This window comes from Epinephelus lanceolatus, chromosome 1 (genome assembly GCF_041903045.1).
Source record: "Epinephelus lanceolatus isolate andai-2023 chromosome 1, ASM4190304v1, whole genome shotgun sequence".
In the NCBI taxonomy this organism is placed as follows: Eukaryota; Metazoa; Chordata; class Actinopteri; order Perciformes; family Serranidae; genus Epinephelus; species Epinephelus lanceolatus.
The window spans coordinates 7785695-7800402 of NC_135734.1; positions in this window are offsets into that span (position 1 = coordinate 7785695).

Below are 14708 nucleotides of genomic sequence, written 5' to 3' on the forward strand. Positions count from 1 at the left end.
TCTGACATTTATCCTAACGACATGAGGCGGTCTTTGTGGGAAAAAAAGCTTGTTTAGTGGACTAACTTTGCACTTAAAGTATGCCCGTTCACTTACGTTTTAACAGGTCTGACGCTACTATGCGCCCCGGCTGTATCTAGGCTAACGGCTAACATGCTAACTATTATTTTTATGTCACTAGTCACTTGAAACAAATTTAGGATAATAGGAGACAGGTGGAAATAAACCGAAATTTCCCTTTAAGACTGTTTACTCACAGCACAGCTACACTCACAGATAACTGATGCATGTCAAACAGCAATCAAACCATAAACCACCCGGAGTCCTGTGGAGATTAGCTGTGAAGCCTGGCAGCCGGTTGCAGTTTGCTCCGCTGCCATTCAGCAGCTAACAAGCGGAGCTAACTGCTAACAGCCACCGCTGCAACTAACAAATTCCACAAATCCATTCAACAGCTCCACCATCCACAGTCAGACAAACACGGGTGATTATTTACTGTAGAATTACAGCTCACAACTCAGACCAATGGTTGTCATGGAAAAACACAGTTTGAAGCAGTATTTTATTTTTTCTAAAGATGTTTTCAAATGAAAGAAGGTAATATTAAAGGTTGTTCATAAATTTGTGTTATTGAATTTGTGCTCTCTTTTATAGTGAAGATTTCTTTGTTTCCCTGGCACAAGAGGGGTTATAAATAACAACAAAAACAAAATAAAATACAACAACAAGAAAACAGAATCTGCTATCAGCCAAACTGTTATTTTAAACATCTATATCTGTATCAACCCAGAATTTTTCATTCGTTGCATCCCTTTTAATATGTGAAACATTTAGATTCTACTATTGGCAGTTACTTGTACTTTTTTGTACAAAGAGCTAACTACTTGGAGTGGACGAAGATGTTGTGTCAGCAGACTGTAAAAAATACATATTTGTTAATCCGTGGCCTCCTTCCCTCCCCCGCAGCAGCATTTTCTTAAGAAAGAGAGTCTTAGATTAATGCTGAGGATTAAAGCATCAGTCATTTTAAGAGCTGATATTATCGTGGAGAAGGAGATTGAAAGAATTGCCAGAGATCAAATCAGCAATGACCGAAAAAATCAAATCAAGAGCCCAAGATGGAGGCTCAAAGTAAAGTCGGGAGGATTAGATATAATATAGTCCCAAATTAAAGGAAGACAGGATATATTTTAATTATGTTATAAAAGGGGGGAAACAAATCCTTCTTAGAAGAATAGAGAGCAAAACAGATTTTAGATGAGAGTGGAGGAAATGAGGTAAATCCAACTGCTGGTGAAATTTGACTTTCTCCTTGGATGACACTAATGCTCGATGCAAAAAAAAAGGTTTGTTCACATGTAGTTATTTGCCTAAAATGTTGTGGCTTTTTTGCAAGTGGACATGGTTCGTACCACATATAGTTAACCAGCAGACAAACTAACACGATCGTGTTATTTTGCTTTATAATAATGGTAGAACTTAGTGTGGTAGTGTCACAGAGGGGAGTTTCTTCTCTCACAAATGATCTTTGGCTGAGCACACACACCTCACAACAGCCAAGTTTACAGTCAGTCTATCATCAAGTTACTCACAGATTAAATGATAATAAGTCACAGCTGATGTGACCTGTTTGTCATTTTAGCTGGTGAAAGTGATGGTCAGCGCCAGCTGAACATTGAACCTACTACCTAACTCTTTAGTACACTGATCTTTGCTAGTGAGGAAGAGAGAGGGGAGATCTGTGCATTTTGCTAACCTCAACTCAAAGTCACTCGCACCAGTGAATTTCCCAAATTCACAGTTAATTTTCACTCGCATAGCCTGTAGTGAAATGCTTGCACTGTAAGACTAGCAGAGAAGCACTGCAACAGGCTGAGTTGCACAAAACTCAGAAGAGTACAGTAAAGACTTCATCAGCTTCACTTTATCCAGTGCAACCCATTCTAAGATCCCAGGATACCAATCATTAGGATCCACCTGAGACATCTCTATCAGTCTCACCTCTGTCTGTCCAGAGATAGATATTGTATTAGCATAAAGAATAGAAGTAGGAGGAACTGCTAGCCAAGCTCTGACAGAAGTGAAAGCATACACTTTCCAACAACTTTAAAGCTATTACTGCTGTAGCTATTTCTTGACCTACAGTTTTTGTGCTAAGCTAAATTTGTTCTTATCACTGAACTGGATATACAGAGTTACATCTGATAGAATTCTTCTCATCAGAATTGACTCAGAGAAAGGTAATAAGAGAAAACTGAAAATCTTTAAGTGATACTTTAAAGGGATAGTTTGGGTTTTTTGAAGTGGGGTTGTATGACGTACTTATGCATAGTTTGTGTATTACATAAAGTTGATGCCAGTCAGCACACCCCCAGTTTAGAGAAGCAGGCTGGAGTACCGGCACTGAAGCTCAGCAATGTACTGCTGTAGACGGAGGCAGCTGCAAAACCTATTTAAGCCACCTAAAAAAATCAATACCAGTGTAAGTGTACACAATATTTAAAATATTTTCACCACTTTACCTTGCTATCAGATAGCCCCTTTTACTTTGGTACTATATTTTCTCAACACTAAAACTTCCATACTCCCATGCATAAGCGCAACTGGGCTGAGCACCGCATTATGCCGGATTCAGACTACACAATATCAGCCCAATTATAGCTCGATGCAGTGTAGTACAATGTCAGCTCAGATGGTGAACGACAATGAGTGTCGTGCACGATAATCCATAATTTGTCTTGTGTAGCGTGTCACAACAGACGACAACTGATTCTGCGTCTGGGATGCCTCATGACATCCTAACAGACAGTCTAGCATGTTTAATTTTCTTTTTGTCTTTCAAGCCTTCTTTCGTGCACTCCCACAGTAGTCATTTTGACCAATCAAAACACAGAGCGATCTGCTGCCGTAGACAACTGCATGGCAACAACATCCCAGGTTTCCCAATTTCCTCAAGGGATGTTACCACGACAGAGTAAAGATGGAAAAATGCTGGCGTGAAACAGCAGAGGCACTTTAGCAACCCAATGAGTACACCATTAGCGTCAGGCTAGCAAGGAATAAAATTCACAAATAATGGCTGGACTTTTAAGTACCACAAGTGCAGAGGGTACCAGCTTCATAGGCTTTTATTTCCAGACACAGGCCTCTATTTGTCATACCCTCTGTATTTTTCTATTTTTTATTTTTAATGTACTCCTGTTTGCTTTATTAAAGGACCGTTAGGTGGAGAGAATCCCCTCATATTATAAAAATTACTTTTACTGTGAAACTTTGCAGGAACTTGTTGTGGAGGATTCAGTGACTTTCATGGTATTCATGCAGCACTTTAAACGCAGCTCCTGCCATCTGATGGCACTTTTTTACGTTACTACAAAAACAGTTCGGCTGGGACGTGAGTGCTCACAGTGACTGAAATAGTAGTAATACTAAAAATAGGACAAGAAAATCAAATGACAATTTTTTTTTTTTGCAGCAGGCCTTTTTTCTTTAAGTGGCTAAAATATGTTTTGCTGCTGCCTCCATCCACAGCAGTACATTGCTTAGCTTTCCTGGCAGTACTTTAGTCTGCTTCTCCAAACTGGAGGTGTACCAACTGACATCTACTATAGGTAATACACTGACTATAGATAAGTACCTCGTACAAAGCTGCGTCAAAAGATTTGAACCCTCCCTTTGACATTGGAAAGGAAGTAATTTCACTAAGACTTGTTTGAGTAGGGGAAATTGAATTTTTCTTTCAGCCCAACAGACACATGCATCAACTAAAAAAATTACTTTTAGGAGGATGGGGTTATTAAATGATATTTTGCTATCAATGATGGTATTTCACTGTAACAACACCCACATATGTGTTTGGCAGGTAGTTACCATGTGAATACCAGATTGCTTAGAACACCAGGTTATAACACAAACTGCATTTTTTAAATTTCATGTCACATTTTTAGTATAGATATTACAGAGTGGAATCTATAGGGAACCTTGATATGTCAGTTTGGATTCTTGTGCATATCTCCTGATATTTTTAATCATGGCATCCTGTGGTTAATTGAAATACATATGAAATTAAAATTCAAATGTTAGTTCCTCCACATTTCTTTGTGTATTATTCTGTCGGGGCCCTGTTAAACTATCATTCAACATCATTTTTCTCATTCTTAGTAATTCCTCTTCAGAAATAACCTTGATGGGAGATGTGAAACAGAATAGAAAAAACAAAGGGCTGTTTGAGTTAATGTGACATCACATGCTCTTCACTGTCTCTGCAGAGGCAATTCCTTCATATCCTATACATACGAGGATAATCAACAGCAAACGCACAAAGCACCCCACCTATTTTAACATCCAATCTGCAGCGTCGCCGAGCTGCCTTGGAATATCATTCATTTAATTTCCCCATGAATATCCAGACATGATTGGGCAGTTCTGTGCGAGAGACGACACCAGGATGGATTAATGGGCCTGGAGATTTATGCCGGCACGATCTGAGCTGCTTTGGCTTTTAAGCTCCAATCAAGTGGGGAAATGGGAAACGATAACTGTATCAAAATAAAAAGAATCTCCAACTGACCATCACAGTGAGAACTGGCCCCGAGTCTTAGCACTGACAGGCCGCTGCTGTACTGTGGGGAGTCCTGCAGTGATATGGATGTGAGAACAAGCCGTTCCGACACATTGAGTCCATCAAGCCGTCTCCGACATGATACGTGTGGAAAATGACAACAGGAAAATGAAAAGATGAAGAGAGAAATCAGCCCATGTGTGGACATTCAAGCTGCCAAATAAATTGCTCTGTGATTTGTTGTGAAGAGGCATTTCATTTATGTTGCTTTTCACAGTGTCCTTTAAGGTAAACAGCATCCAAACAGAGCAGGCCTACAGCCCAGGAGACGTGGTTATTTTTGTACGGCTGCTTTGCGTGCCAGAAGTGTCAAAAGTGCCCGCCATTTGAGAGGGCAGGTAGATGTCAGATCCTTTTAATAAAAGCGGCCCCCAAAGCCTCTTATGTTTCCCTCCCCGTGCACCGAAACCTTCTTATCATGGCCTTAAGAGGGGACAACAAGCCCGCTGATTAATTTTAGATCTTTTCCATGAAAAGAGTAGCTTACAGTTTAAAGCAATCTCACTCAGTGTTCAGGCAAGACACGAGTGCAGATTGTGTTATACCTCAGGGATAAATATGACACAGGACTGTTTGTCCTGTTTCATGGTGGTATACTGTAAAAGCCCATATGGGGATCAACAGTATCGCAGTCTTAAACTGGGACTATTATTATATGGATGTCAGGAGCTAATCCTCCCCCATGCAAGCACACTGGATTGTGTACACCCCTTTCTTTTTATCAGATATTTTCCCCCTTTCAAATGCTTTTCCACAGCTTTAACTGTAAGTGGTAAGACAAAATATAACAGTCCAGACAATGGCATAGAAAGGGAAACAAATCATTTTGAAATAATTTTGTCTGTCAGTCACTCTTTCTTTTTTTTCTTTCTTTTTTTTGCATAATGTAGGTATTCATGTAAATATTATGGCTGCTGAGGAAGTGTGAATGCCTTTTTTCACCATTTTGTAAATATTTCATAGACAACAAACAATCAATCGAAAAAACTGGCAGATTAATTGATAGTGAAAATAATTGTTAGTTGTACTATAATAATAGCACAATAGTACACTACTATACAATATAAAGAACACTGTGTGGCAAGAGTTTTCAGTCCGACACTGTCCTTTTCAGTTCAATGCAACACTATTATTGGCAAAACCCCCTGATGTCTCCACTCACTACTCAGTATCTCCCACAGTAACTGCCATTTACGCTCTAGCAAATTCCTTGGGGGCCGTACACATGCTGCGTTTTATGCTCCCTCAAATTCATTGTTTTTAATGTAGACACGTGGCAGGCATACTCAAATGCCAGAGCAACACCATCACGACATGCACATGTTCCCAAGCGTCTATATTTCCGGGTGCGATGTCTGTGCCCGAATACAGCAGCGCACACTGCATGTCATATGATCATCTTTCCCTTCTTTTGTATATATCAGTCTGTGATAGATATGGAGAAGAAGTTGATCACTTTAGTGTGGGGCTGCCAGAGCTTTACATCTGTCCCACAGACAATAGACCTACCTACAAATAGCACCTGGAAGAAGATCAGCTCTGCACTCAGGATTTCAGGTAAATAGGCTATTATATGGTGCTTTTAAAGGTTGCTTAGCAACCTAAGACGCAACCTGCCACCTTGCTCTTGAAAGCTGGCGCAGAAAAGGCACAAAAGTAGCACCCAGTACCTGACCTTGTGTTTCCAAAGACATGGCATGTGTATGAGCCCTTAGTATAGTCATTTCTAAAACTTGCTTTGGCTGTAACTCATTCCAGTTTGCTGCTCCTTACTGGAACATGTTACAAAAGATGCTAAAACTCCACACCCTCATTCCATTATCCTCCTTTAATAACTCAGTACAAGCAATAATTTCTGATCACTGCACTTGTTTTTCAATTTGCTTCTCTGGAACACAATACAAAGATCTCTGATGTTGCATATACTGTATATGTTGTGATGTTGTGCTCGGATTACTCCACCAGCTGTATCTGTGTTTTAATGTTTTGTTTGTTTGCCTCTTGTCACTGCTTCTTGGCCAGGCTGGCATTGTAAATGACAAGTGGTTTACCTGGTCAAATAAAAGTAAAATAAGAACAAAAAATATACCTACAACGGCATCTCCACTGTAAACTTCCTGCTTATATGACCCCCACTTACTATCATTGTAATTATGGTGATTACATGGAATAGTGTCAGATTTAGTCCCAAATCAGCAATAAAACCAGGCAAATCTTCCAATTATCACTCATACTGTGTGGTGATATCAACAGGTGAAACCTGATTATGAGCTATAAATAAAAAAATAAAAATTACGCATAAATGGGGTTTTAGAATTACATAGTCAAGGTGTGACAGTGGTTCCACCATGCTGATGACATTGAGACATTGTATTGTGTATGAAAATAAAAACAGTGTTAAAGAGTGCTGTGCATTATGCAGATGCAATACTGTTTATCATCATTATCCCATTACTACATTTTTGGTACATTTTGTGTGAGTTCCAAATGCAGCTCCAGGGTTTGCATTAAAACAAAACAAAGAGTTCACAAAATATATATAAGTAACTGAAAACCAGCTGCCTGTTGGCTTCACTATGAACAAACCAAACAAATCTCATACAAATTATGTTCATGTGCGACTCTTCTGTGTTTAAGGTCATTGTCAGCATATAGAAGTATGAACGTAGGTGTCATATACACTGAAAAATAGCTTGCACCAGGACATGTTAACTAATAAATGAGGGCGCTTTGAGAAAACTTTATTTTATTACATTCTCACTTTGAGCTTGTTACATTTCGATGTTTGGTCATGAACTTTCCACGTCAAGATATGACATGCAAGGTATCCAGGGTGCATTGGTTGTTGACGTTGTGGGACGCCAGGTCAACTTCAGCCTAGTACACATGCATTGTGTCTTTTCAAAATACACTTCTGTTTTCACAGGAAATATACAGTTTGCATACAGTCTCTTTCAAAATAAACGCACTACTTCTGTACAACACTGTTTTTTTCCTTCAACAACAAAGGCATGTGGTTACATTTAGACAACACACATACATGGTTGGGTTCAGGCAACAAAACCCCCTAACCCCCCTAACCATAACCCCTAACCCTAATTAAGGTTTTAGCTGCAGAAACTTGACAGCAGAAGTGTCCGCAACTTACTAAATTTACTGACTTCAATGCTTCATACAAACACTGCTCGTGTCACTCCACTCTGTCTTAAGATTTAAGCCTCACATGAAAAAGTGGGCAAGTAAAAATGATATTAACGTTACATCCACAGTCTTGGACAATGTTTTGTACTATTTTATACAATTTGTGGCATTGGATGGCACAACTGCTGTTTTACAAAGCTACAGAGTGAATGTATGTAGGTACAACCATACATTTACAGAGAATAATGACTCCTTTAGGGCTCCCAAATGGCCTGAGCTGGTCCTATCAATGGAGCTTGAAGTTTTGGGAGATTCAAATGAACTTGGACAAGTGTGCATCATCTGCATATTCTCTGCCAAGTACAATAAGACCCTGATCCTTGGACCAGTCCAGTCATTTGTTTGCAGCCAGAGCCTTTAGACTCCTCCTGAGTTCTTTTTAGTGAGTTCAAGGGTTTCTCCTGAGCTGGCTTGTCTTTACCTGACTCACCACAGAGCCAGAGGCTGAACAGACACACACACACACACACACACACACACACACTGACCTAATATAATTGAATAAAGCAGGAGAAATCATGGAGAGCTGCTTCCATTCTCCACTGATGCGGAAATGAATAATATGAGTCACAATCATTAACATTCAAACAAAATGACCTCTGGTACAAAATTCTCAAATGGCCAAACAGTCCCATTTTTTCAAAAATCATTATATTCAACAAGCTAATGCTAAGATGTTTGTTTTGTGAGTTTTTCCACAAATCCAAGTTATAGACTGTATATGGACAACATGCAGCTCCTCAAAAGTGAAGTCAAAACATCTCAATTGCCCCCGGTGGGTGGCTACAACATAGGTCATTAACCCCACCCCCTCCATCTTAGCGGATGGAACGCGGGCTTAACTAAAAACTCTCAGTACAGGTCAAATGGTATTTTTCCCAAAGATGGTTTCTGTCATTTTATGTAGTTGTTATCACGCTGATGTGTGTTCAAGTGTTATTCTTTTCTGGTAGGTTTGGTTATAGCTAGTAAAAAAAAGGGTTTGACATCATGATTGACAGCTGTGTGTGCCAATCAGTGTTCTTGCGATCAACAGTGCTATTCACACTTGGTCAGAAAGGGTTATCGGCAGGAACCCAATGGTAGTGGAGAATGCAGCTGTGTAGACAACACATTCTCCCTGACTCTGACCTTGACACATGTCAATGTTTGGTCATGGATTTTCCACATCTAGATAAAACATGCAAGGAACCTTGGGTGTGTTGGTTGTTGGTGTTCTGGGATGCCGTGTCTTCTTCTGCCTGTTAAATGCATTGTCTTCTTTCAAAATACACATTGGAAATGTACAGTTTGCATACAGTCTCCTTCAATATAAATTCACCATGTTATTACAATACTGTGAATTTACATTTTTTTCCTTCAACAACTAACACAAGTGGTTGGGCTTAGGCAAAAAGAACAGGGTTTGGGTTTTCTAACAGACCGTGAATACCTCACTCCCGGGTGAAAGTCGCCTCTCCGACCCACCCGTCTTGGACTTTCGCTGCCTTAACTTTAGTTTGTGTCCTGCCACGTTTCCCCCTGACGCCGCCGGCCATCATTAAACTATAACTGCGATCAGTTGCATATCAAGCCAACGTTAAAGGATGGCTTTTTTTCCTCAGTGTCTGATGCCGTACATCACTGTCCAATTGCCAGATTTTGCAGATGGCAGCGGCTGTATATTTTGACTTTATATTTGTACAGTGGGGGTTAGTGGAGATTCGTTGTCCATCTTTATATACAGTCTACAGCCCCGTTTCCACCAAACACTTTTGGTATGGTACCTTTGGAGCCAAAAATAACCCTTCAGACATGGTACCTAGACTCTAGTGTTTCCACCACAGAGGGTACTCTTAAATGTGGGTATGGTTGTTGTCACTCACTGCTCCGTCCAGTACTCACTATATTTCCTCATCACCGGTTCCACCTTAAAAGTCGCCGACAGTCGGCCCAGTGAATTAAGTTTCTTTGTTTCTCTCATGAGCCTCAAAACCAGCCACAACTCATTCCTGAGCAGAGTGACCATCCGCTAATGACGAATGAACGGACTGCAGCGCTCACAGCTCCACCTTCTAGTACCAGATCTGTGTACTTGGTACCCCAACAGAAGGGTGACCAAAAATGGGGAAGGTATGAAACGGTTCCATACTGTACTGTATTGCCAAGTGGAAACAGGGCTTTTGATCCTGGTAAGACAGCCAATCAAAACAACTACAGGGGAGCATATTCTGAATGTGCACTGTGCTGTTTACAGCAATGTAAAGGTGCATTCACGCACATCCACAATAGGTAGGGTAGATCAAACTTGAGAGAAGTAGGAAGGAAGTCGCTGTGAAAAATCAATCAGCCTTTCACACCCGATTAATGGATTAGATTTTATTGTGAAATTATAGACTTCAGAGATTTAAACTCTTCTGATGAGGAGATCTTTTCTGTGATTCACCTTCTCTGTTAATTGACTGATGTGAGCACAATGTCTCACTCTGACACATACTAATCCCACGGTGACAAACTCCTCTGAGTCACAGGAACACAAGTGAAAGCAGTCTAACTAAAACCTCATAACATTTGACATGTCATCCTGTGTGCCACCTTGTAAAGGTGTCAGGGCAGCTTTGGATGTTCAGTTCTTTGTCTCTGGGCTGCATTCATCTCAGCATCAGCACTCAAGCAGGCGGGGGACATCAAAGGCTGCCCCCCCTCACTGAGCTAGGGGCTAGTCCAACTAACCTCAAAGAAAAAGAGAGGGGGAGTGGGGGTCACAAAAATAGATGTGAACAGGGATGTTTGGGGAGAATATAAAGGGTCTGGAGTGTAAAAGTGGCCCAGGGGGTGAATGTTGAAGGGGGTGTGGGGAGGGGGATGTGTGCTGACAATCTGCTGAGGAAATAGAAGACTGAAGTGAACTGAGGGGCAGGTTGCTCAAGTGGTTGCTTTATTGAACCAAAGTCCGTTATCTCCACACTCTCACACTGAGCACAAGAAAGGAATTCAGCAGAAAATACATTCCCAGAATATGTTACAAGTGAAAATGCGTGTGTGTGTGTGTGTGTTTGCATTTTTGTGAAGTGAGGTCATTGTGCTGCTTCTTACTTCAACAGGTTAAATGTTCAATCATTTATTTTTTTATCCTATAAACATGAGGAACTGTATATTCACAAGCATTCAAGAGTTTGTTTCTGCAAGACCAAATAATATATATATATATATATATATATATATATATATATTTATTTCATGTTTTCAATATCATTTACCTGTAAACTTAAATTAGTTGCCTGGGCTATTATTAGCTTAAATCACTGAAGTCAACAGGCTCTTATTAGGGACAGGCATCTATATGGGACAGGCCTTTAATTGCTTTCACATAAATCTGTTGCTCAGCAAAAATCGGAAAATACAATGAAATTATTTATTTAAACTAGTATAAATATTACTTGTATAAAGATTTGGCTTGGAATAACATATCAATAACAAATCATTCATTTAATCTAGCTCCAACAGACAAGGTATCAGAGAGTGGGACACTCTTTTTACAGCACTCAAGGATAATGGCACCTGGCATACCGACACAACACCACTTTATCGTGTTAGAACAATATTCGCAATAAGGATTTATTTATATGAAAAACACTTTTGATTCTTAAAGACTGAAGGAATATGAATAACTTATCAGGTAATCAAGGAATGGACACATAATCTGACTTCATGACTGCTTCAGAGGAAGGAAGTCACCACTTATTTTTCATCATGCCAGTTAATCTGAATGAATTAGGGTCTTCTCTAGTGCTCATGGTTTCAGTGAAATGAACTTAACAATTGAATTGTGGAGAATCTAACCAAGCTAACATTGTGGAACATCTCTATACTGACAAAAGTTCAAACCTCTATATTTGTATGTGCAATCTGAGCAGTTACCTAAAGTTAGCTCCAGTGGGTAGCCAACAACCTGTTTCATACATCCAAAGAAGTTCTATAAAAATGAACTGCTTGGCAACCAGACCAGGAGTCTCATTGAGACAGGCGTTTATTTTAAAAATGTGTTACCACACCAGGCTAGTAAAAGAGACTAAGCGTTTCATTGGGACTAGGCTTCTAACTGAAGTTTTACAGTACAAAGACAAGCCTTCAGCAGCATCAGTAAACACTGATCATTATAGACATAGTCTGCTCTCAAGGGTCACTCAAAAATGTGTACAGTTGCCAGTGTTTTTGTAGTTTTAACAAGACCAACAGAATGATGCATCCTGTCTAGTGAAAAGATCTAGTAGCATCATATCAGATTCAGGAGTCCCATTCTCTCAGTTATTTATAACATATCTAGAATTTAAACAACTTCACAATTTTGAACAGGTCTTCCAGTGGTGAGACATTATTGAGAAATGTGCCAGAGTTAGTAGACAGCACCTCTTTATGCAATGTGCCAGATACAAACTCAACTAGAGAAGTGCACTCAGAGAAGTGCAAGTCTCTGCCAGGGCTTTGTGGCCACTCTGTACAATTCTGTTCCAGCAGACATGCTATAATGTCTTTTAGAAGCTAATAAAACACACATCTGTATTTTACAGAGCTGCAGCAGAGCAGATTGAGTTTTCCTGCTAACAGGCATTGTTTGTGAAATAAAAAAATAAGATGGAAGAATGTATTTTTAGTAACTATAACAGAGTTACAAATATTTGATCCATGTGATCCATGCAATTGGTTGATCCATTCATAACTGAACTTTTAATGGTATTAACTTTGTAAACAATTAATGAAGTAGTTAATAACAACAACAATTACAACAGACAAAAAAAGAAACAATTTAACTATGACTACTTACTTACTTAGGGGTAGAAGCACAAATAAATAAAAAAAAAAAAAAAGGATGAGATTAACAAAATCGAGCAGGCAAAATCCTCTGCTTCTGAAACCCATCTGGTGTGGTGTGACGCCATGCAGCAGAACTAAACCGGGGTGCTCCCATGGCATCTGGAATGCGGTGCAAGTGCACCAGGTGGAATTGTCCCTTCTGGCTCCCTTAAGGCCCTGACACACCAAGCGGACAGTTGGCTCTCGGTCAGGGGTGGGCCGTCCGTGAGTGTCCATGGCTGTCGTCCCTGCGGTGTGTCCCGCATCACTGACCCTCAGTGGCACTAGTTAGCTTTTTTTTCTCCACTGATTCAGTATGTTTAATCTATGAATAAAACCACTCTGATTGGCAGTTCAGCTCAGCGCACAAGAAGAGAAATGAAAGTGAGAAAAGTAGGGTTGTCCCCGACTAAGAATTTTCATAGTCGAATCTGATTTGACAGATTTTTCCTTTAGCCGACTAATCGTCAAATCATGTTGTTTTCCCCCTCATTGATTAATGAGTTCATTTATGTCAGTTTCCGCTCCAGAGAGCTAAAACACCCAAATAAACAAATTTAATTCTTCAGTTGGCATAATAAGATAATAATAATAAAAGTAAAAGGGTTATCATTTTATCTTTATCTTTATTCCTTTCACTTCATCAAGGTATGATGCTCTAGATGAGCGCAGACGAGGATGAGGATGGTGTCAAATATAACAAAAACAGCTGACTAACTACTATTCTACAAATGCACTGGTTTAAAATAAAACCAAAGTTGTGTATGGACGTCAATGAAGGACAGAACGGTACCTGCAACAGACGGTAAAACAGCCTTCACATGATAAGAACAACGCGCTTCCCTCACCGCCAAGTGCGGCGCAGAGGCCAGAGGTAAACTCGGTCAAAGTTCAAATAATTTCAACTCTGAGTGCAGCGGTCGGGCGGAAAATCCGAGTGGTGCACGATGCCAAGGGTAGCGGTGCCGCTTTGTCAGGCGGTCCCGCCCTCTCCATAGACAAACAATGGGACAGCCAGCGCAAAACGGTTTTACAGCTGATCATGTGCAGAGGCCTTTAGGCTTGTTGATTCTTAGCTAAGACCATTTCCAGAAAATTTGCATCCCCCACCGGCCATTTAAGAGGAATGTGGTGTCAGCAGTTAATGATGGTATAAAACAGTCAATTAAACAGGTTTTTTAACAACTGTGAATCACTGCAACCATGAGAGGTCCTTCAACCTGCAATCATAAATGTGCACACAAAATATTAAGCTTATTGGTCCAGTACTTTGTAGTAGTTTGTGAGATTAGGTATTTACTTTTTTTTACTTTTTTCTGTTATAAGGATGAGAAAAAAAATAGAAACCAGAGCAGGAGTATGACATCTCTATGGAATACAATTAGACAAGTAAAAACTCAGGCTTTTAGTAAAAATTAATCAACTGTGATATGGTTAAGATCATAGTGAGGAAACCCTGAATAGAGCCAGATAATGGAAGCTCCTCACAAATACAGCAAAACTGATCTGTGTATGTGTGTAGTGTGGCAAAGGCAAGTCAGTGTGACAGGCCACATGGCAGCTGAGGGTTGGAGGGTATTGGGGGGTTGGGGGGTGGGGGGTCAGAAGACCAGGTGAAGACATGACAGGCTGAAAAAAAACTCCACAGCGCTTCAGGACGGAAACTCAGGCTGACAAAAAGACTCACGCAGGAATCCAGTCAAACAGTCAGTTCTGCTGTTCCCAGCACAAACACGCCACATCGCCTTGACGCACCAGGTTTTCCTCTTTGTTGGCAGCCCTCTCCAGAAACTTTTTGTCTTCTTTCAGAACAGAAGAGGGAAGTAAGCAAACACTGAGTGCTGGGCATGAAGTCAGCACTTACAGTTTGTGCTACAGCAGTTTGGGTTTTGATATAAGTTTAATAACTAAACGTATGATTTGATATGAGCTAATGAGCATGCTAAATAAGATGTCACATTAATAGATTCCTTCTTTCCCTGTAAAATGTCAGCTTCATTAGTCTCAGTGGAAAAGACACAGTCAGTGCTCACACTGGAGATGCTGTGTCCCG